Genomic DNA, 10460 nt, shown 5'->3' with positions numbered 1-10460 from the left:
GACAGTTGCTATACCTTATATGTTACCGATAGTGCTACTGCTCAAGAATAGAAGTTGAAAAAAAATAAAATATCTATATGGACAATAGACACCATCAGTAGGAACTTTGTTGTAAATGCTCTCATTCCACGTCACCTTGGCAGCTGTTGACAGCAACTCTTATTTTGTTGTCTCTCCCTGTCTCCTTCATCCAAGAGCAATTCCACCTATAATTAGTGAATGTAGAATGGGCTTATGTTCTTCCCTGTGACCCCAAAGTATTGCTCCATTACCTCAGTCTGTTGTTACAGTTTCTCTTGTCTCACACCAGCTCGTTCCTCATTTGAAAAATGGAGATACTTCAATCTGAAAAACACAGATTTTTTTTTAATTGGGGAATATTGGGGAACAGTGTGTTTTTCCAGGACCCATGAACTCCAAGTAAAGTCGTTGTTTTATTTCAATCTAGTTGTGGAGGGCGCAGCTCACTGGCCCATGTGGGAATCAAACTGGCAACCTGGGTGTTATAAGCACTGCGCTCTAACCAACTGAGCCAACCGGTAGCCCTGAAAAGCACAGATGAAAATATCACATGTAAGGATTTTGAAAATTGGGACCAGCCCAGTGGCTCAGGCAGTTGGAGCTCTGATCGCCTAATGCCGAAGGCTGCTGGTTGGATTCCCACATGGGCCAGTGGGCTATCAACCACAAGGTTGCCGGTTTGATTCCTCGATTCCCCCAAGGGATGGTGGGCTCCACCCCCTGCACCTAAGATTGAACATGGCTGCCACTGAGCTCCCAGATGGCTCAGTTGGTTGGAGCGCATCCTTTCAACCACAAGGTTGCCAGTTCGACTCCCTCAAGGGATGGTGGGCTGCGCCCCCTGCAAATGGCAACGGCAACTGGATCTGGAGCTGAGCTAGCCTCCACAACTAGGATTGAGGGGACGACAACTTGACTTGGAAAAAGTCCTGGAAGTACAAACTGTTCCCCAATAAAGTCCTATAAAAAATTTTTTTGAAAATTATAAACTGAAGGATTTTAGGAAAGTAGTCTTGCCTCTCTGAACCTTGTGGCTGAAATTGTTTAAAATTCATGAATGTCTGTGAAAGATAAACAGTTATTTTCCACCACTATTTGGAAAACCTTATATAGTATACTCAATCACTATGGCATTGACACTTTTTGTTCATCTTGTAAAAGCCCATTGCTCATTTTTCATTCATTCTTTCTTTATTAAACTACTACTGCATGCTGAACACTGCACAAAGCACTAAAGATACTGAGACAGATAATGGAAAATTTCCCTCCAAATTCAGTAGGGGAATTGAGGGGAGGGGCTGTTATAATAAGTGCCATGATAATGGGATCGGGTACCCTATCAGAACAGAAAGAAGGGCTCCTGACCCAGCTTGAAAGAATTCGGTAAAATTTCCCAGGAAAAAAATAATTACTAATAATAGCCACTAGCAATTGTATACTTTCCTATCTCAGAGTAAAAACTGAAGTCCTTAAATTGGCCCCCAAATCTACTACATGATCTGTTCTACTACCACCTTCCTCTCTGATACTCACCCGTACTGGCTTTGCTTCAGACACACTGGTCTCCCTGCCGTTCGCCAAACTCACCAGGTGCATTCCCACCTTAGGGTTTTGCCCTTGCTGTTTACTCTGTCTGGAATGTTCTTTCCCCAGATGTTCATATTGTTCACCTCACCTCCTTCAAGTTTTTGGTCAAATTGCACTTTCCCAATAAGGTATTCCCTGATCATCTTACTTAAAATGATACCTCTGGCATGCCCTGTTTTAGTTTTTTTCATAGGGGTTTTTACATTTCAAATGCACTATATAATATATTTGATTTTATTTATTGTCTGTCTGCACTAAAATACGCACTACATGAGGACTGGAACTTCACCACCTTGCTTTGTTGAGTATGTATTCTTAGCTCTCAGAATAGGACCCCATAAATAGTACTTATGCATGAGACAAGCGCTTGTGAAAATCTTTTTATGAATTGCCTCATTTGATCTTTATAGCTAAAGATATGAGGTAGATCCAGTTACCTACTCCACATTATAGCAGGAAAAAACAGTTCAAATAGGCCTAGTACTTTGCCCAAAGCCACAGCTTGTTAGTAACAGAAGCTGGTTTGAATCTTGGTAGACTGCTATTAAGAGTCCACACGTTTAAATCAATCATTATCCTAGAATCTAAATGATGGTTAGTACTGAAAGACAAAGGGCAGTCCATGCAAAGGGATTCAGGTCAAAGACAGAAAAGAGATCATAATGTGTTTGGGGAACTGGGAATGGCTCGAAATGATTGGTGTGATGGCTGATGGGCAAGAGGCCAATGAAAAACGCCCTTTGTTTGCTTGGCAACTATCTTAGATCCTTCAGGCTGCTATATTACAAAATATCACAGACTGGATAGCTTAAAAATAACTGAAATTTATTTCTCCCAATTCCAGAGACTGGAAGTCCGAGATCATGGTGCCAGAATGGTTGGGTGAGGGCCCTTTTCTGGGTTCATAGCCAGCACCTTCTCTCTGTATTCTTATCTGGTAGAAGGGGTGAGGGATCTTGGTCTGGACTGTTTTATAAAATCACTAATCCCACTCATGAGGGATTATGACCTGATGACCTCCCAATGGCCCCACCTTCTAATACCATCACACAGGTGTTAGGATTTCAATATATGAATTTGGGGGGACACAAACATTCAGACCATAGCAGTGATAAAGTTTGGTTTTTATCATGAGTGTACATGACAGATATTGAATGATGTTAAGCAAGAGAGTGACATTGTCACGCGGGGCAGCCTGCGGGGTCTCTGCTCCCGCTCCCCACACAAGAATTCAGGACATGGTGAGGCCAAAAAAGAACACCCACGGAGCCATAGGTAGGGGAGTCATACCACTATAGTCTCACTGGAGGCTGGATTCACACGATGTGCGACCTGCTGTCTGCTTTTCTGCCAACCAACCGACTCTCCTCAACTCCACTCCCCAGCGCAGCCGTGGCAGTTATATCAGTGGCCAATGGCTCAAGGATTACAGCCAACGGTCAACCAGCCACAGCCGATGGCCATCCACCACCTGAGTCAGCACCCTTCCACGTGAGGCCGAGAGCCTGGAAACTGCTCTCTGGGGCTCGGTCCCCACAGACATGCTCAGACTTATATTTTAGAATGAATTCTAGTCGACTCAGTGTTGTGTTTTGGAAATCGGTTAGGGTATTATTGGAGTAGCCCTGGCAAAACAAGATAAATAAGTTAGCCAAGTGAATGACAGTCAAATCAGGAGAAGGGAAAGGTTAAAAAGACATTTTGAAGGCAAAATTGACTTGTAGTAAAAGTAGATATGAAGAGCATTTGAGAAGGAGAGTCCAGGATGACATATTTTGGGGAAGGATGAAATGTTCCATTTTCTTACCTTCTTGACAAGTTTTTCTACTTCTCTCTATTTCCGATAATAAACCATGCTGTTAAATAGTTTAATATATTAACATTTAGGAATATGTTGCATTTCTTACCATCACGATATTTATTACAGTCATGTCTTGGGGAGGTGGGTTCTGTGTCTGCTGTCTCACAACAAAGATATTGGCTGTGAGAACTCTGTCTAGTGCTCATAAATGTTCCTTGGAAAATCCTTTGAAAATGGCAAAAATGAAAAATAAATATATACTTTTATTGGTAACGGTTACTCATTATTATCATTACCAGCAACTTACTCCTCCAAAAGATTGCTTTTCTAACCCTGCCTGGAAAAAAAATAAGATTATCAAAAATTAAAGTGGGCTACTGCTGCTGCTGCTACCAAATGAAGTTATGTGGTGTTGGCAGGGTCTCTCAAAATCTAAGCAAAGTTAGGAATTGTCTCTCATTATATATTTTATCTCTAGAACAATGGAATAATTTTCCACAAAATTCTTTATACACATTTTAAAAATGTTTTTGTTTATTTACATAAGGGGTTTGCATGCTTATGGTTTCTGTTTTTTTTGTTGTTGTTTGTTTGCTTGTTTTTATGGAATGTGAAGATTTAAAGATAGGCTCTGATATTCATTTCCCTCTCTATAAATTGGGGAAATAATTATCACATAGGTTTAATGTGTGGGAATTACATGAGATTATATTTGCAGAGTTTCTTAGAGCAAAGATCAATAATTTTGTATGTGTTCATCAGATGGTAATTAGAAATAATATTATTAGTCTCATCATTAGAACAAGTATTACATATTTATTGATGTTATTTTAATCTAGAACACCTTTCAGTGTATACATTACAAAGCTTGCTATCAGTAAAGTTTCTATATTAAGACATGAACATTTAAGAACAAATCTTTATATTTGGAAAAGTATCCATAGTTAGAAGAAACTGCTTTATTTAACTTAATTCTTGCATCTGAAACCCTAAGTCTTTGTTGCAGCAACTTAGTAGGCCGTTATGATCTTAGTTTCCATACAGATATTACCTGATACTCAAACAAAACACTAAAGTAATTATGTATTTGTTGCGAGAAAGTCATAGCAGGTGACACTGTTAATTGTCTTTTGTTTATTATGATGGCTGCCATTTTGCTTTACATTTTTAAGGATTTGAATCAATTTTGGATAAACATGGATTCTTCAGTTCACCTTTGTCTCCCTTAGTTCTTATGTCCAGCTACCTCACACATTTACTTCATGTGCTGTACTCATCTGAATTTGTGACTCTAGGTATAAATGACAAAAATGTCTTATGGATCAGCATAGTATTGATACTCCTGTGTACTATCATCTGGTTTTTATAATAATTTACTTTTTAATATAATAATATACTTACACTGAAAAGTACGGATTGCTGATATTAGACAGATTTAGTCCTACACAAAATAGTAGTTTATTAGGTCCTGCTAATAAGATGAAGGTAATAAGCTATAAGTCTAACGATGATTTCGGTAAGGTAATGAGTAGTTCATCATACTAACAGGGGAGAGGCAAGAGCGGGTGGATTTTTCTCTTTGTTCTTGCTTATTTGATTATAGGGAGAAGTATTCTAAAGAAGGAAATTCTAGGAGTTTCAGAAATGGAGAAAAATCTTCCTGTCCTTAAAACCTTGAAAGAAGTAGCTGAATTGTATGAAAACCTTGAGAAGTGCAGGTGAGATAACTTACCAGAGTTCGACTAAGCACAGAGATATTATAGAAACAAATGTTGGATCACACAGTAAAATTAATTTTATTGTACTCCACAACATCTAGCCTTTTAAAGCAACACTTTGATAGTGTTTTAGCTTGATATTCATAATAAGTCTGAAACATTTTCTTTCTTTTTTGTCTTTATGCAGTTTGTGGTTCTTTATCAGTGTTCTTCAGTCTATATTCTACCTTCTTCACATGTTCCATTTAGCAAAATCAAAACTGTATACATAGAAAATTTTGTTGGTCACCCATTCTGATTTTCTTGATCAGTATAGCAAATACAATCTTAGCTTTGAAATCCATCTCAACATTTATAATTAGAAGGAAATGTTCTGAAGAAAATAGACTTCTATTTGTTTAAGAACTAAAGTTCTTTTGGCATCAAGTACAAACTCCAAGACTGCAACTTCTCTCTGAAAGCAAAATTGCCATAATAAAAAACAACTTTGTTCGTTTGGACATACTCTTCTCTAGTGAATTGAATACAGGTCAATTTTAGACAATCAATTAATAAAACAAACAAACAAACAAACAAACAAAGGCAATATACCTTTGCCTCTTCTTTTTCCTAGACAAAGCATAGCCACAGAAACCCTTTAAAAATGTGTCTCTTTTTCCTGAAATAACTCAATCATGATTCACAAAATCATGTTTGCTGTAACAATATTTTAGAGCTGTTGAAATTTAGAATGCATTTAGTCCAAACCCTTCAAGGTATAAATGAGAACACTGAGACATAGGCAGGACATAGTGACTTGGAGCTTTACCTGGTCTGTTGCTGAATCATCATGATGGAAACACTCAGTAATGCTGCCTAGAACTGTATATTTTGCTTCTCCATGGGGTTTCAACAGATGGTTTTAATTTACCCAACTTGATGCCAAGTGACTTCTTGTAGAATAGAGATTGGAAAACCATTGTTACAGCTATGAACCAAAAATTAATATATTGGGAATGAAATTCCATTTACAATAACAGGAGGAACAGAATTAGCCACAAACCATATATAAAGGAAGCATGCAGAGCTCCAACTTCTCTTTTCAGATATTATACAGTGTGCAGATTTCAGTAAACAGAAGAAGAAAGGAAGACGGGAAGGCAGAAAGACATTGTGTAACCCAGAGTTCTTTACTTAAACACTGAGTTCTGAAGGAATGAGAGGACACAAGAAAGTCAAAGAGCCCTGTAGATTGTAGCTCCAACAAAAGGGAGTAAAGTCCGAGGTCGGATTCACGTAACAGCCACCTTTTAAATTACCGGTGACCTTCTTTTGGTTCACACTCGCCCCCCTCCCCAGCCTAACATTATTGAGCAATGTTAGGCTGAGATAAGGTTGTAATTCAAATCAAGTAGTAAGCAGAAAAGTTTAAATATGAGATGGTGCATTGACACTGTTAACATAAAATTAAAAAGCTAAAAGGAGAAGCAATAAGTGTTTATTTGGGATTAGAGAATTGCAATTTTGGGAGCACAGATTCAGGCAGAAACCCAAATAGTGTCCTGATTATAGGGCAAATGCAAGGGGTTTGTATGAGAAAAGAAAGGGAATAATTACATGAATAGAAGAGATTTCCAGTGATGCTAACCAACTGAGTTACTCTTTAGCTATACATGCTTAGTTACTGATTCTATCTTCAGATAAAGAGTCCCTGATCATCAGTCCTTGTGGTCAATATGTTTTCTTGCTGGCTTTACAATTGTTTGTAAGGCAGTGTTGGTTTGGTGTAGTCCAAAGGTCTAGCCCAATTCAAACAGTCTAAAGGTTCAAGGAGCAAGATGTACAGGGCAGTTCATCTGGAATGGCTGCTCTGGCTCCACTTTAAAGTGACTCCACTTACATCAACTTTCACAGTGCTATTGAAAAAAAAAAAAGTAAGAAACGGAGATAAGAGAGAGAACAAATTGACACAATAATAAAGCAGAGAAAGTATAATTCTAGAAAAAGGGATTACTCCCAGGTAGTGGAAGAGAAAGTTAACCATATTATTTTGTAATAGCACTAAGAAATTTCAAATCATGAAATCATGAAAAAAATTAAAGAAGAAATGGTAAGATAAAGAAGGAAAGAAATAGATAACACTGCGCTGGCAAAGTTTATGTAAAAAGGAAAATATAAAGCCATTGCTGAAATGAAATCACATTAGAAGCATCAGGAATCAGAATAGATAGTGCAGGAAAAAAGAGGACTGGTATAAGGAAATAAAATAGAAAAATTTTCAGACAGACAAATAAAAGCCACTAAAAGAAGACAATAGTTGTGGAAGAGAGAGAACAAAGCGGTAACCTATGGATTGTTGTTATTCCTACAACAATTCTCAACTGAAAATTTCATTTTTAAAAATGACTTAAAAATAATTTTATAAAGGAGAAAATATCAGGTTGAATTTTTAGTCTCCTCTGCAATTTTTAGTGTTAGAAGGTGTATTAGTTTACCAAAAACTCAGTGGATTAAATGATAGAAATTTATTATATCACAGTTCTGGAGACTAGAAGTTTGAAAGCAAGGTGTCAGCAGGGTTGGTTCCTTCTGAGGGCTGTGAGGGAGAATCTGTTCCATGCTTCTCTCCTAGCTTCTGGCAGTTTGCTGGCAATATTTGGCATTTCTTAGTGTATTAATCAGCGTTCTCCAGAGAAACAGAACCAGTAGGATGGATATTTTTCTTCTTCTGTGTGTGTGTGTGTGTGCACGTGCATATGTGTGTTTGTTTTGTTTTAGTCAATAGGATAGATGATGATGATAGATAGATAATAGATAGATAGATAGATAGATAGATAGATAGATAGATAGATAGATAGATAGATAGATAGACAGGTAGGTAGATAGATAGATAGATAGATAGATAGATAGATAGATAGACAGACAGATAGATAGATAGATGGTAGCTAGATAGATAATAGAGAATTGGCTAAGGTGACTATGGAGGCTGAGAAGTCCCAAGATTTGCAGTCAGCAAGCTGGAGACCCCGGAGAGATAATGGTGTAGTTCTAGTCCAAGTCCAAAGATCTGAGAAAGCAGGAGAGCTGATGGTGTAAGTTGCAGTCTAAAAGCCAGCAGTTTCAAGATTCTAAAAGAGCCGATGTTTCAGTCCAAGTCCGAAAGCTGGAAAAGATCAATGTTCTAGTTCAGTCAAGAGTAGTTCCCTTTTATTCATAGAGGGGTCAGCCTTTTTGCTCTACTCAAGCCTTCACCTGATTGGAATGGGCCCTCCCACATTAGGGAGGGCCTCTGCTTTAAAAAGTCTACCTATTCAAACGTTAATCTCAGTCAAAAACACCCTCACAGTCATACCCAGAATAATGATCACCCAATATCTGGGTGCTGGTGGCCTAGTCAAGTTCACACATACAATTAACTATCATGCTTAACTTCTGTTGCATCACCCTGATCTCTGCCTTCATCTTCATATGGCATTCTCCCTGTATACATATGTGTGTTCAAATTTCCCCTTTTTACAAGGACATAAAGTCATATAGGATTAGGGGCTTACCCTACTGCATAATGATATCGTCTTACCTGATTGCATCTGCAATGACCCTATTTCTAAATAAGGTCACATTCTGAGGTACTGTGGGTTAGGATTTCAATATATGAATTTTGGAAGGGACACAATTCAACTCATAACAGAAGGCATACTAATGTTTTGTTTTGTTTTGTTTTGTTTCAGAATTAGGCAGAAATGTGTGACACAAAAATTGTAAAACTTCTAAGCAGGACCTTGAGTTGCACAACTCCAGAGGACACAATCTCAGAGAGTGCAAGGTGAGTTGTACTTCTGGAGGCACCATGCATATCCCATCCTAGGTTGATAATGCCCCCTGGGGTTACATAACAGGAACATTTGACTATTTTGCAGGCAGGCAACAGAAAATCTCAGATATGCACTGACACAGGAAATACACTCATGAATCCGCCTTGCAAAATTGTCAGTTAAGTGTCAATTGCTAAATAGAGTCAATCATGACCTAAATCACAGAAAATGATTTAGGACTAGATGAATAATTAATTACATTAAAAAGACAATGGGGTTGTTTGGAAGTGTGTGAAATAAAAACTACTCTTTACATAATAAAAGTATACACTATTCAAATACCTTTATAGTAAGCTTGCATTATTTTATAATCAAAACCTAATTTTTAAGTCACTTTGTTTAGTTCTTATTTGAGCTAATAACACTAAATGCAAGTCTTTTCAAATGAGCACTATTACTGTTTCCTTTGAACACCAAATATCATCCTCACAATTTATACTTGTATATTGCTATATAATTAAAAATAATTTTATAGTATCATTTTATTAATAGTCACAGCAGCCTAATTACTTTGGTGAGTTATCTGTTTTAAGTATCTTGCCTCAGATCATCTAGCTGTAAAATATGAACATAGAACCCATTTAGTATGCAGTTCATTAAAATATGTTTAAAATATTTTGTTGAACTTATGATACTGAAAAAGCCTTGGCTAACATAAAGTTTTGCCTAAAAAGGACACTCAAAGGAGTTGTTTGAGATACAGTAGTCCTCGGTTTTTGAACGTCTCCATTGACGAACATTTTGGTTTATGAATGCCGTAAACCCGGAAGTAAATGCTTCGGATTTTGAACACGGCTCTGAAGTCAAACCTGTCACGCAGCTTCCGCTGAGTGCAAGATCCTGAGGCCTAACTGTCGGCTGTTTTCGAATGTTTCAGAGCTCGAACGGTCTTCCGGAACGGATTACGTTCGAAAACCGAGGTACAACTGTACTAGGATAATGCTAGATGTGCGTGTGGATGAATATCAGTATTTGAAATGTAGCTTTAAATCAGCATCCAAACAAATTCTCTTTTCTGTTAGCTTTTGCTTGGTTAGATTTTATCACATGCTTTACTTCCGTTGAATTGCAATCTCATTTCAAAAATGAAATGATTTGAATAAGTTCATGTTTGTTAAACAACTGTCATCTTTGAAATAAAACTAAACTGGCTATAAATGTGAACTCTAAGCAATCTAGAATTTATCCCTTCCCTTTGAATACCAAGGAAACAAAGCCCAAATTTTAGTTTTTAAATTATGTTACAATTATCCAGGATGTTTAAAATAATGATATGCCGATAAGGACCCAGATACAAATTCACAACAAAGAAATGGAAGGTTAGAAAATTAGGACTTGAGAGGCAGGCTAATGGGATGGATATTTTGTGATAAATTTTGCAAAAATGATGCTGATGAGGATCTAAGCTCACTGTTGTCATGGAGACTTTTGTGCCTGGCTGAAATCGATTCTTCTCTTTTTTTTTAAAATTTTTATTTATTT

The sequence above is a fragment of the Rhinolophus ferrumequinum genome, chromosome X, assembly GCF_004115265.2.
Source record: "Rhinolophus ferrumequinum isolate MPI-CBG mRhiFer1 chromosome X, mRhiFer1_v1.p, whole genome shotgun sequence".
NCBI classification, from domain to species: Eukaryota; Metazoa; Chordata; class Mammalia; order Chiroptera; family Rhinolophidae; genus Rhinolophus; species Rhinolophus ferrumequinum.
Note: the sequence above shows the minus strand (reverse complement) of the source record.